Genomic DNA, 13,984 nt, shown 5'->3' on the forward strand with positions numbered 1-13,984 from the left:
CGTCATTTTCCTCTGCCGATCTGTCTAATCCACATGCCTCCGTCAATGGAGGCATGTAGTTTAGACGTACCCTTACTGAGGCCTCGGGGAGAAGCTCTGTGTCTTACTACTCTGCAAAAGAAGAATATGATTCTATTAGGTTCTGTTTGATTTGGAAGGATTTTACTGCTTGCCCTGGTGGGAACTTGCTAAAAAGACTCTGAAGAGGTCTATTGGGAAAAGCAGCAGGGGACTTAATCAATTATGGCTGGATTGTGATACACTGGAAGGATGTTGAACTTTTAAGTCAGACTTGACCACTATACTGAGGCCAAAAATACAAACAATTGATAGTGATAGTGATAGGATTTAAGGAAAAAAAAGAAAAAAAGAGAAGCAGTGTTCGCTTCACTAGGCTTAACGGTGCATACCAGCCTTGTGCTATTGCTGACTCTCCAGGATATGCTGGGTTTGCCCAGGTTCAAATGGTGTATAACCTGCAAACTCTCCATTTCAGTCTCCGATGGCCCCAAACAGTGCCTCTATTGTCTTGGGTAGCAGTTACAGACAACTGCCCACATTTCCAGAAACTGACCAACCAGTCCAGGAGAGCAAGGGAGCTTCAATTAAAAATGCTCCAAATTGAGAAAAACAGTAGGTCACTTATGGACCCTGAACAATCCACCCCTCCCAGACAGAGATCACCTGGGACAGGGTCAGAAAAAGCAGTTCCCTCCAAGTTGAGCCCAAAGGACTGGGAGAAGAGTAACCCTAACAAGAAGTCTTACTCCTCCTCAGGGACTGACTCTCCATTAAGAAAGCGTTCAGTCCCTATTTATGCTGCATCCCAACCCCCAACACAAAAGGGATGGGACATGCAATGATCTAAAGGGACTGGCAAGTAGAAGAGCTGAGATCCCAAGCACACACACCATGCATTAGATAAAGGGTTGACAGAGACAAATGGTAAAGCCTCCTCGTCGGCACCAACCAGGAATTCTGTGCCTACTGCTGCAGTGTGAAACAAATAGCGTTCACGCACAGCACCGAGCCGGAGTGTGTTACCTGAGGCAGCACCGCCGGCACTGCAGAAGCCCATGGCACTGACCATTCATATAAGGCAGCCGGCAATTCAATCAATACTGCTGCAAACCCCTCATACCTCCCAACCTCAACTACTATTGCTCAACCCCCCTATACCACAGTTCACAATGGCAGCTGAATTGACAATCCAATCGGTACCAGGTACTCCTCTGTTTGGTACCGACAGCACCCCAAACACTCTACGGGGCACTCTTGCAGCCCCTCCAGCCAGCTCAGTGGCAGTGAGCTTTAGTGATGAGGAGCATGAGGTGTAGAAACCACCTCACATACTGAGACATTACTCTCATAAGTCTCTTCAACAAGCTCAACAAGGGCAACCACCACATTGGGTCCCACCTCTGGTCATGTCTTCCTGGCCATATTGGGACCCTTGGGCTTTCTACAGACAACAATTTACATAGCCACATCCACCTATGACACCGCGGTCCCAGGCACCAACCATGCAGTCCATAGAACATTACAACTTGGGCACAGAAGAGCAGGATGCAGATATCACGGGGGAAGAACACAGTTCACCCTCCTCTCCATTCGCACACACTTTGGCCGTGTCTCCTGATGACATGATAATGCCTCCACCATCAACAACAGGGGTTGATAATAAATCATTCCAGGAGCTTTTCAAGAGAGTGGTGGATGCTCTATTGAGTCCTCTCTCCAATGCTCCACAGACGCAACATAAGCTGGCCATCCCCATGAATGAGGCTCTCATGGACCCAGGCAAGAATGTATGGAACACCCCAGCCACAATCTCACCAACCTACAAAAGAGCGGACAGAAAATACTATGTAGGTCCCAGGGGAGCAGAATTCCTGTTCTTTCACCCAACACCGAATTCTCTGGTTATAGAAGCAGTCAATCAAAGAGGGACACAACAAAATACACATACAGCTCCCAATGATAGGGATTGGAAGAGGCTGGATATGATGGGAAAAAAGGCATACTCATTAGCAAGCCTACAGATCAGAATAGCTAACTACATTGCATTATTAGCAAAGTATACACACCACATATTTGATCAACTAGCATCCTTTATTGATTCCATTCCACACACAAAGATAGAACAGTTCAAAGCAAACATTAAGGAGGGTTCAAAGCAAACATTAAGGAGTCCTACAAGCTGTGCTGGACTCAGCAGACACAGCAGTCAGATCTTTGGCCTCGGCTTTAATAATAAGGAGGGCATCTTGGCTTCAGCTCTCAGGCTTTCTGAGAGAGGTCCAAACCACTGTAGAGGTCCTCCCATTTGAGGATACAAAACTATTCGCAGAGTCCACAAACATGTCCCTTTACATTCTGAAGGATTCAAGGGCCACACTCAGAATGTTGGTCATCTAGATACCTGTTATAAGATGGAAATGAAATAGATCATTCCAAAAAAGATACAGACCTCAGCATTCAACCAACAACGACACCTTGACAATAGACATAGACAACATCAAAATAGACGCAGACAGATGTCTGAACGGTCTTCCATCCAGTAACCATCAACATCCAGACAACAGATTTGAAGTCCTAATCGAGGGTCTGACAACCCCGAAATTTCCAAGGCAGCAAGCTATTTGGCAACAGACTAATCAACTTCTGTCCAGCCTGGTCTTCCATCACCACTGTAAATGGGTGTTAGAAATTGTAAGAACTGGCTACTGCATTCCATTCATAACTGAATGGCCCATCGCCCATCGCTTTTCAGGGACCCCTATCACAAGAACTTACTCTTGCAAGAGGTGGAACACCTCATAACCTTAGGGGCTATAGAAGAGAGACCCAAACAATACACGGGCAAGGGTTTCTACTCCCATATTTCCTTACCACCAAGAAGTCAGGTGGCTGGAGCCCTATCTTGGATCTCCACAAACTCAACTGGTTTGTCAAATACTAATGCTTCAAGATGGTTATGCTTGCTACAGTTATACCTGCCTTGGAAAAAGGAGCATGGATGTCTACCCTCGACCTCCAGAATGCCTATTTCCACATATCAGTTCACCCATCACATAGGAGATTCCTCTGTTTCACAATAAAGGACAGGCACTTCCAATACAGAGCTCTACCATTCAGACTGTCAATAGCCCCATGAGTATTCTCAAAAGTACTCACAACAGTAGCTGCACACTTACACAAAAACCGAATTACAATATTCCTTTACCTAGACGACTGTCTAGTAACGAGCTCTACCCAATAGGAAACACAGCAAGCAGTCTCGACAATCAGAACCCTCTTCAACAAACTAGGTCTACTGTTAAATGTGGCAAAATGCACTTTGTCCCCTACTCAAACTCTGGAATTCATAGGAGCACACCTAGACTGCACAAAAGCCAGGACCTACCTATCACACCACAGATGGCTCTCACTCAAGTTCCTGATAGAAACAGTGCAGTTAGCCCCATGTTTAACAGTGTGAATATGCCTGCAAATACTGGGGAACATGGCAGCAGCCACATTCATAGTAGCGCATGCTCGATTACCTATGCGAACATTGCAAGCATGGCTACACACAACCTATAGACCTGACTGTCATCCTTAGAGCAAAAACCTTACTATGCCCAACAAGATAAAATCTTCCCTTATACAGTGGACAATACATAACAATGTATGTGTAGGAGTCTTCTTCCAACAGATTCTGTCATCAGTAACAATCACTACAGATGCCTCCCTCCTAGATTGGGGAGCCCATCTACATCACAAGCTCATACAGGGTCAATGGACACAAGATGAGACCAAGTACCATATAAACCTACTGGGCTACATCTAGACTGGCTCCTAATTCCGGAAAATCATGCAAAGCAGGTAAGTAAGAATAGGGAAATCCGCGGAGGATATTTAAATATCCCCCGTGGGATTTAATAAACATGTCTGCCGCTTTTTTTCCGGCTTGGGGAAAAGCCGGAAAAAAGCGTCTAGACTGGCGCGATCCTCCGGAATAAAGCCCTTTTCTGGAGGATCTCTTATTCCTACTTTCAAGGAAAGGAATAAGAGATCCTCCAGAAAAGGGCTTTATTCCGGAGGATCGCGCCAGTCTAGATGCTTTTTTCCGGCTTTTCCCCAAGCCGGAAAAAAAGCGGTGGACATGTTTATTTAAATCCCGCGGGGGATATTTAAATCCCCCACGGATTTCCCTATTCTGACTTACCTGCTTTGCATGACTTTTCTGGAATTAGGGGCCAGTCTAGACGTAGCCCTGGAATTAAGGACTGTAAGGAATGCCTATATGCACTTTCTTCCTTTCATTCGAAAAAAAACGTTACAAATACTCACAGACAACATCTCTATGATGTATTACTTCAACAGACAGGAAGGAACATGCTCATATCACCTGTGCCAGGAGGTCATTCGCCTCTGGGAATGGTGTATCCCAAGTAACATACACCTGATCTCAACCTATGTACCAGGCAAAGACAATATGTTAGCAGATAATCTAAGCAGACAATTCCCACAAAACCACGAGTGGGAGATAAACCCATCAGTGCTCACTCACCTCTTCAAGAAATGGGGATTCCCAATGGTGGACCTGTTTGCAACATACAAGAATGCTCACTGCCCATAGTACTGCTCAAGAGCAGGATCTATGGAAGATGCCTTCAGTATAGAATAGAAAGCATACCTGGCATATGCGTTCCCACCATTTCCCCTTATACAATGAGTGATCCTCAAGATCAAACACTACAGAGACAAAGTAATACTCATAGCACCCAACTGGCCCAGACAAACATAGTACCCAAACCTGCTACAGATGAGCATTCAGACACCATATCGATTCCCACCAGTCACATCTCTGCTGACACAACAAAAGGGTTGAATTCCCCATCCGGCCATCCACAAAGTACACCTTCAGATGTGGATGCTTGTTGATTAAATTCCACAGAAGGGACCTTACAAATTCCAGATGGCCTGCAACAAGAAAGACGTATGGTCAAAAATGGAAAAGGTTCATGGCCTGGTGTACAGCCAACAACTATGAACTGCTCCACATGGGAGTATCACACATTCTACAATACTTATTAGAACTACATAACGTAGGTCGCTCCATGAGTACTATCAGTGTGCACAACGTGTCTACACAACATGTTTCCCCCATATAAGGAAGCAATCCCAGCATGGGACTTGAACCTAGTGTTGAAGGCGCTCATGGGTAAACCCGTTGAGCCACTTGCCACCTGTTCATTATTACACCTATCAATGAAAGTAGCTTTCCTTAAGAACATAAGAATGGCCATACTCAGTCAGACCAAAGGTCCATCTAGCCCAGTATCCTATCTGCAGACAGTGGCCAATACCAGATGCCCGAGAGGGAGGGATCACAACAGGTAATCCTCAGGTGATCCCTCCCCTTTCACCCGCTTCCAGAGAAACAGAGGCTAGGGATACCATTCCTACCTATCCTGGCTAATAGTCATTGATGGACCTAACCTCCATGAATCTATCTAGCTCTTTTCGGAACCCTGTTAAAGTCCTAGCCTTCACCACATCCTCTGGCAAGGAGCTCCACATCCTCTGGCAAGGTTGATTGTGCGCTGAGTGAAAAAAACCTTCCTTTTGTTTGTTTTAAACCTGCTGCCTATTAATTTCATTTGGTGACCCCTAGTTCTTATATTGTGGGAATAAGTAAATAACTTTTCCTTATTCACATTTTCCACACCAGTCATGATTTTATAGACCTCTATCATATTCCCCCTTAGCCTCCTCTTTGCTAAGCTGAAAAGTCCAAGCCTTTTTATCTCTCTTCATAGGGAACCCGTTCCAAACCCCTAGTCATTTTTGTTGCCCTTTTCTGAACCTTTCCGATGCCAATATATCTTTTTTGAGATGAGGCAACCACATCTGTATGCAGTATTTAAGATGTGAGCATACCATGGTTTTATATAGAAGCAATAAGATGTTCTCCGTCTTATTCTCTATCCCCTTTTTAATGACTCCTAACATTCTATTTCCTTTTTTGACTGCCGCTGCACTCGACGGGTACGTCTAGACTACGTGCCTCTGTCGCCAGAGGCATGTAGATTAGGCTACTAGACATAGGAAAATTAAGGGGCGATTTAAATAATCGCCGCTTCATTTAAATTTACATGGCTGCCGCACTGAGCCGACAAACAGCTGATCAGCTGTTTGTCGGCTCAGCGCTGTAGTCTGGACGCGCGGGTGTCGACATCAAAGGCATTTGTGGACCACCCAGGTATGCCTCCTGAGATGAGGTATACCTGGGTGGTTGACAAATGCCTTTGATGTCGACACCCGCGCGTCCAGACTACAGCGCTGAGCCATGTAAATTTAAATGAAGCGGAGATTATTTAAATCGCCGCTTCATTTTCCTATGTCTGGTAGTCTAGACATACCCTTAGCGGATGTTTTCAGAGAACTAGCCACAATGACTCTAAGATCTCTCTCTTGAGTAGTTGTAGCCAAATTAGTCCCCATCATATTGTATATATAGTTGGGATTATTTTTTCCAATGTGCATTACTTTACATTTAACAACATTAAATTTCATTTGCCATTTTGTTGCCCAGTCATTTAGTTTTGTGAAATGTTTTTGAAGTTCTTCACAGTCTGCTTTGGTCTTAACTATCTTGAGCAGTTTGGAATCATCTGCAAATTATGCCACCTCACATTTACTCCTTTACTACTAAATGTAGATCATTTATAAATAAGTTGAATAGTATGGGTCTCAGGACAGACCCTTGGGGGACCCCACTAGTTACCCCTCTCCAATCTGAAAACTTACCATCTGTTCACACCCTCTGTTTCCTGTCTTTTAATCAGTTATCAATCCATGAAAGGACCTTCCCCCCTCTTATCCCATGACAACTTACTTAAGAGCCTTTGTGAGGGACCTTGTCAAAGACTTTCTGGAAATCAAAGTATACTATATCCACTGGATCCCCCTTGTCCACATATTTGTTGACCTCCTCAAAGAACTGTAGCAGATTAGTAAGGCATGATTTCCCTTTACGGAAACCATGTTGACTTTCCCACAACAAATTATATTAATTCATATGTCTGACAATTTTATTCTTTACTATAGTTTTAACTAGTTTGCCCGGTACTGACATTAGACTTACTGGTCTGTAATTGCCAGGATCACCTGTGGAGACCTTTTAAAATATTGGCGTCATGTTAGCTATCTTCCAATCACTAGGTACGGAAGCTGATTTAAAGGATAGGCTACAAACCACAGTTAATAGTTCAGCAATTTCCCATTTGAGTTCTTTCAGAACTCTTGGCTAAATGCCATCTGGTCCCAGTGACTTGTTACTGTTAAGTTTATCAATTTGTTCAAAAACCTCCTCTAATGACACCTCAATCTGGGACAGTTCCTTTTGTCATGTAAAAAGAATGGCTAAAGTTTGGGAATCTCCCCAATATCCTCAGCCATGAAGACTGAAGCAAAGAATTCATTTAGCTTCTCCGCTATCACTTTATCATCTTTGAGTGCTCCTTTAGCATCTCAGTCGTCCAAGGGCCCCACTGGTTGTTTAGTCAGCTTCCTGCTTCTGATGTACTTAAAAAGCATTTTACTATTTCTTTTCGAGTTTTTGGCTAGCTGTTCTTTAAACTCCTTTTTGGCTTTTTTTATTATATTTTTACACTTAATTTGAAAAAGTTTATGGTCCTTTTTATTTTCATCACTACGATTTGACTTCCACTTTTTAAAATATATCTTTTTACGTGTCACTGCTTCTTTTACCTAGTTTTTAAGCCACTGTGGCCTTCTTTTACTGTGCTTTTAAATTTAGGGTGTACATTTAAGTTGGGCCTCTCTTATGGTATCTCTGAAAAGTTTCCATGCACCTTGCAGAGATTTTACTTTTGTCACTGTACCTTTTAATTTCTGTTTAATCAACTTCCTAATTTTTGTGTAGTTCACTTTTTTGAAATTAAATGCAACAGTGTTGAGTTGCTAAGGTGTTTTTCCCACCATGGGGATTTAAATTTTATTACATTATGGTCACTATTTCCAAGCAGTCCAGTTATATTTACCTCTTGAACCAAATTCTGCAATCCACTTCGGACTAAATCAAGAATAGCCTCTCTCCTTGTGGGTTCCAGAACCAGATGCTTCAAGAAGCAGTCATTTAAGGTATCAAGAAATGTTATCTCTGCGTCCCATCCTGAGGTGACGTGTACCCAGTCAATATGGGGATAGTAGAAATCTCCCACTATTATTGAGTTTTTTAAATTGATAGCCTCTCAAATCTCAGTTAGCATTTCATAATCACTATCATGGTCCAGATCAGGCCGTCGATAATATATCCCTACTGCTATATTCTTCTTATTGGAACATAGAATTACTATCCAGAGATTCTGTGGAACATTTTGGCTCATTTAAGATTTTTACTTTATTTGATTCTATATTTTCTTTTACGTATAGTGCCACTCCCCCACCAGCATGACTTGCTCTGTCCTTCCGATATATTTTGTACCCTGGTATGATTGTGTCCCATTGATTGTCCTCATTCTACCAAGTTTCCATGATGGCTATTATAACAATATCCTCCTTTAAAACTAGGCACTCTAGTTCACCCGTTTTACTATTTAGACATCTAGAATTTGCATATAAGCACTTTAATAATTTGTCACTATTTATCTGGCTGCCATTTCCTGATGTGTTAGACTCTTTTTCATTTGATTATGTCTCATCTGATCCTACTCATACTTCCATCCTCTCTTCCTGACTAGAACATAAAGCATCTCTATTAATAGTACATCCCCTAATAGATGTCTCTGTCCAGTACATGCACTTCTCCACACCTGTTGGCTTTCCCCCAGTCCTTAGTTTAAAAACTGTCGTACAACCTTTTTAATGTTAAGTGCCAGCAGTCCTGTTCCATTTTGGTTTAGGTAGAGCCCATCCTTCCTGTATAGGCTCCCCCTTTCCCAATAGTTTTCCCAGTTCCTAATAAATCTAAACCCCTCCTCTCTACACCATCGTCTCATCCATGCATTGAGACTCGGAAGCTCTGCCTACCTACCTGGCCCTGCGCGTGGAAGTGGAAGCATTTCAGAGAATGCTACCATAGAGGTTTTCAATCTCTGGATTTCAATCTCTTTCCTTGCAACCTAAATTTGGCCCCATAACCTCTCTCCTACCCTTTGCTATGTCATTGGTACCTACATGTACCATGACCACCGTCTCCTCCCCAGCAGTACACATAATACTACCTAGATGTCTCAAGATCTGCAACCTTTGCACCAGGCAGGCAAGTCACCATATGGTTTTCCTGGTCATCACAAATACAGCTATCTATGTTTCTAATGATTGAATCCCCCATTACTAACACCTGCCTTTTCCTAATGACTGGAGTCCCCTCCCTTGGAGATGTATCCTCAGTGTGATAGCATACCATAACATCCTCTGGAAGGAGGGTCCCAACTATGGGATCCTCTGTTCCAGTTGAATGTTCTCCTTCCCTGCACCTTTCATCCTCCTTAACAGCACATGGGCTGTCTGACTAGAGGTAGGACAGTTCTACAGTGTCCTAGAAAGCCTTATGTACATACCTCTTGGCCTTCCTTAGCTCCTCTAATTCAGCCACTCTGGCCTCCAAAGCCCATACACGGTCTCTGAGGGCCAGGAGCTCCTTGCACCGAATGCACACATATGCCACCCGCATACAGGGCATGTAATCATACATGCTACATTTAGTGCAATAAACAGGATAGCTCTCACTCTGCTGCTTGGCTTCTCCCTGCATTCTCTCCTATAGTTACTTAGGTTAGTGATAGGGTTTTTATTTAAATCAGAAAGTTTTATTTTTAGTTTAATGTAAAAGTTTTAAAGAATGGCAAGTGTACCTTGCCCCTTTTCAACTCCCTCTTGAAATTCCCTGTTAGTTGCCCCTGTTCGCAAAGCTCCCTGGTTGCTTACTCATGGGCTTTATCAAGTCTTGGCCTTCCTGCTAGCCCCGCCCTCTGGCTAAAGCTCGACCAATGAACAGAGGGTTCTAGATTTCAAATCCTCATTAAGAAGCTCAGAGCTTCCAACTGCTGGCCACAGCACACAGTCCTTCAAATGAACAGCTCAGCACTTGAATCTCCAAACAGACAGATAGACAAACACAAGCTCAGCACAGTTTCTTTCGGGCAACTAGCAAGTAACCTCCAAACACAAACACACAGTACAGACAGTCAGTTACCTCAAGGGTCCCGTATTTGCTCCTTCTTCACCTGGAGAACTCCCTCTTGAAACTCCATTAGCTGCCCCTGTTCACGAAGCTCCTTGTGGCAATCACCTTTGAAAGATGGTGATAGAAATGTAGCCGTGTTAGTCTGGGGTAGCTGAAGCAAAATGCAGGACAATGTAGCACTTTAAAGACTAACAAGATGGTTTATTAGATGATGAGCTTTCGTGGGCCAGACCCACTTCCTCAGATCAAAAGATGTGTTGTCGAAATAGCAACCTTAATGGTGGATCCACCATACAGAGTATTTCATAAGGACAAGGTCAGTCTTAGGACTCATCCCAAATTCCTACCCAGAGTACTTACCTCATTCTTCTTGGAGTGATGTCCCTGCAGGTTCTCCATTATAGGTGCTGGGCTCATCCTGGTGCTGCAGATCAGAGACTTTTCCATAGCAGTAGTCAGCCAGACTGCACATGCACACAGTCCAACTCCCACCAGTTCTTCTCAGCTGCCCCCGACTGCGGATGGAGAGAATCACTCTCTTCAACCACTTATTTCTATCATGAGAGTATACAAAATTGTTGATTGTTTTATAGTTCATAGTTAATTATTTATTTGTTAAGATCCCTGTTATTACTTCTTGTTTAAAAAAACCCAACCTTTCGTTACTTCATAGATAGTTAGATAGGATATACTTCTTGTGACAATTATTATTACCTTGCACAGAGCATGTTGAGCATTGGAGATAAGCCCAGCACGTCCAGCACCACCTCTACCCATTCAAAGGCTGTCTCAGCATCAAAGCCAAAGAAGCAGGCAACTACGGTACTGACACCACGAGCACCAGCAGAACCGAGAGCAGCCTTGGCACCAGCAGCTCCCTGAAGTAAACCACCAGCACTGACACCTACCTAGGCATTGCAAATGTCAGCCTCACCAGCACTGCCACCCCCACAAGTGCCGATGGCACCGAAGCAGTCAGTAGATACTGCGGCACCGAGGAAGTCCTCTGCAAGAATGGCCAGGCACCAAAGTCCTACGCCATACTCTCCTTCTCCGACTTTCTCTCCGGAGGTTCAAAATGGTGACTCTTGAATCCATAATCCCTGCACTAAACCACAATGGCTGGTTTGTTGTCCTCGACCTCCAGGATGCTTATTTTCATATCACGATCCATCTTGCTCACAGAAGATTTCTCCGTTTTACAGTGGGTATGGACCATTTTCAGTACCGAGTCCTACCCTTCAGCCTTTCCACTGCCCCCAGGGTGTTCTCAAAGACCCTGGCAGTTGTCGCAGCGTACCTATGTCAAAAAGGAGTCATAATCTTTCCTTATCTCAATGATTGCTTGCTAAAGGGCCGTTCATCAACCAAGGCAACTATTATGGTAAATCCCATCAGGAAAACTTTCAACTTCCTTGGCTTACTGGTCAACAAGCAAAAGTCAACATTCTAGCCCACCCAGACTTTGGAGTTCATTGGCATCTGGTTGGATGCCACTATGGCAAGAGCTTACCTTCCCCTCCAAAGATTCCAAGCTATTCAGAGCTTCAAAGACATTCTACCGCACAGCTATACAGTACAGATAACCACTTGCCTAAAATTAATGGGCCACATGGCAGCAACAACGTATGTAGTCTGTCATGCGACACTACACTTCTGCAGTCTACAACATTGGATAGCTTCCATCTATACCCACACAAAACACCATGTTCACAGATCAGTGGCTCCTCCAGTCCATGTCCAAGACTCTCTCAAATGGTAGACAGACCGGAGAAATCTCCTTTCCAGTGTCCCCCTTTCATCAACAACATGGCATATCACCACAGATGCCTCTCTCATAGGTTGGGGAGGCCACATGGGCACTGTGTCGGTCCAGGGTCAGTGGTCACCTCAGGAGACATCCCTCCATGTAATCCTTTTGGAACTGAGAGCAATCTTCAATGCTTGCAAGTATTTCCACAAACATATTCAGAATACTACAGTCAAAGTATTCACAGACATTATTGCAACGATGCACTATATCAATCGTCAAGGTGGGGCACGATCTCACTTCCTATGTGCAGAAGCAAACCAACTCTGGAACTGGTGAATTCGGAACAATATCATGCTTGTGGCATCTTACTTACCTGGCATCAACAACATTGCTGCAGATTACCTGAGCAGACACTTTGCACCAGACCACGAGTGGGAGCTCCATGACAGGATCCTCTATCTTCTGTTTTGACATTGGGTATTTTCCCTCATAGATCTCTTTGCCACCTACCACAACAAGAAATGCCATTACTATTGCTCCAGAGCAGGGGTGGGCTGCGGATCCCTAAGCGACACTTTTCTTCTCAAATGGAATGGACCCTCTCCTCTATGCCTTTTCCCCCATAGTACTCATCCTGAGAGTCCTGGAGAAAGTCAAGGCAGACAAAGCCACCAGGATATTAGTGGCACCTGCTTGGGCCCGTCAACATTGGTTTCCCTTCCTCCAGTGAATGTTGCCATGCCCTCCTTATCCCCTCTCAATTCTCCCAGACGTCCTGACTCAGAACCTGGGATCCCTGTTTCATCCCCAGATCCACACACTACAACTCACAGCCTGGCTCCTAGTTGGCTCAATGCATCCAAAGATCTGTATTAGACACAAATCAAAGAAACCCTGATTCATAGCAGAAGACAGGATACTTGAACCACTTACCATTCCAAATGGTATAGATTTGCTTCCTGGTGCTCCGTACACTACATGGAATTCCACGCAGCTCCTCTGCCTGCAATCCTCAACTATATCTTACACCTAAAACAGACAGGTTTGGCCTTAGCTTCCCTGAAGGTGCATCTCGTGGTGATCACTGCCTTTAGACATTCCATTGATGGCACTTCAGTGTTTGACCATCTCACTACCAAGAGGTTCATCAAAGGGCTCACAAACCTGAACCATCCTCAAAGGCCTATCCCTCCACCATGGAATTTGGTCATAGTGCTCAGTGCGCTAGCTGCACAACCGTTTGAACTGCTAGCTACTACTTCCTTGCAAATGATGACCATGAAAGTGGTTTTTCTCCTTGCTATCACATCGGCCCTCAGGGTCAGTGAGAAGTCAGCTCTGATGGCAGTGCCTCCATATGTAATCTTCAATAAAGATGGTATAGTTTTGAGACCCCCCACCTAGCCTTCATCCCAAAAGTCTGCTTTGAATTCCATATGAATGAGCCAATTATCCTACCCTCCTTTTATTCTAAACCATACGTCTCATCATGTGAGGCATCACTCCACACCCTTGATGTTCATAGGGTGCTTGCCTTCTATATAGAAGGGGCTAAACTATTCTGAAAGACTGATCGTTTAATAGTCTCACTTGCTGACCAATCCAAAGGCGAGCCAATATCGTCTCAATGAGTAGCAAAAATCATAACTGCATGCATAGTCGAGTGTTATTCCGCGTGTCATATACCACTCCCAGCGCAACCAAGAGCTCACTCCAGAAGAGTGGTGGCAACATCAACAGCTTTTCTCAAGTGCGTTCCCCTTAGAGACATTTGCTGAGCAGCCACTTGGTCATCTCACAACACATTTGTGAAGCATTATGCAATCCAATGCCTGCTGGTTTCAGATACCTCATTGGAGTCAGCAGTACTAACAGTGACATCTAAACAGTGACTCTGAGTCCCTCCTTCCTATCATCTCAGAGTACTTCTACACAGTCACCTACAGTGGAGCACCCACAGGGACATCACTTGAAGAAGAAAGCGAAGTTACTCACCTTGGTGCAGTAACGATCGTTCTTCGAGATGGGTG

The 13,984-nt window shown here is 44.2% G+C and overlaps 1 protein-coding gene and 1 long non-coding RNA gene across 12 annotated transcripts in view; one reads left to right on the plus strand and one right to left on the minus strand.

Annotated features, from left to right (window-relative positions):
- The window catches only part of LOC142827379 (uncharacterized), a 33,448-nt gene extending 20,063 nt beyond the window's left edge, over nucleotides 1–13,385 (minus strand). For 2 of the 4 annotated variants that reach the window (XR_012902101.1, XR_012902099.1), the window contains exons 1-5: nucleotides 12,888–13,385; nucleotides 12,357–12,460; nucleotides 10,562–10,716; nucleotides 10,211–10,306; nucleotides 4,802–4,968 (exon numbers count right to left, since the gene is read on the minus strand). This is a non-coding gene — a long non-coding RNA (uncharacterized LOC142827379). Of the gene's footprint in view, nucleotides 1–2,093; nucleotides 2,423–4,801; nucleotides 4,969–10,210; nucleotides 10,307–10,561; nucleotides 10,717–12,356; nucleotides 12,461–12,887 lie in introns of those variants that run through there. The other 2 variants (XR_012902102.1, XR_012902100.1) reach the window with 2 other exon arrangements.
- CCDC7 (coiled-coil domain containing 7) overlaps nucleotides 1–13,984 on the plus strand; it is a 347,366-nt gene that overhangs the window by 204,126 nt on the left and 129,256 nt on the right. The window lies entirely within an intron of this gene.

Source organism: Pelodiscus sinensis, chromosome 2, assembly GCF_049634645.1.
Source record: "Pelodiscus sinensis isolate JC-2024 chromosome 2, ASM4963464v1, whole genome shotgun sequence".
Taxonomy (NCBI): Eukaryota; Metazoa; Chordata; order Testudines; family Trionychidae; genus Pelodiscus; species Pelodiscus sinensis.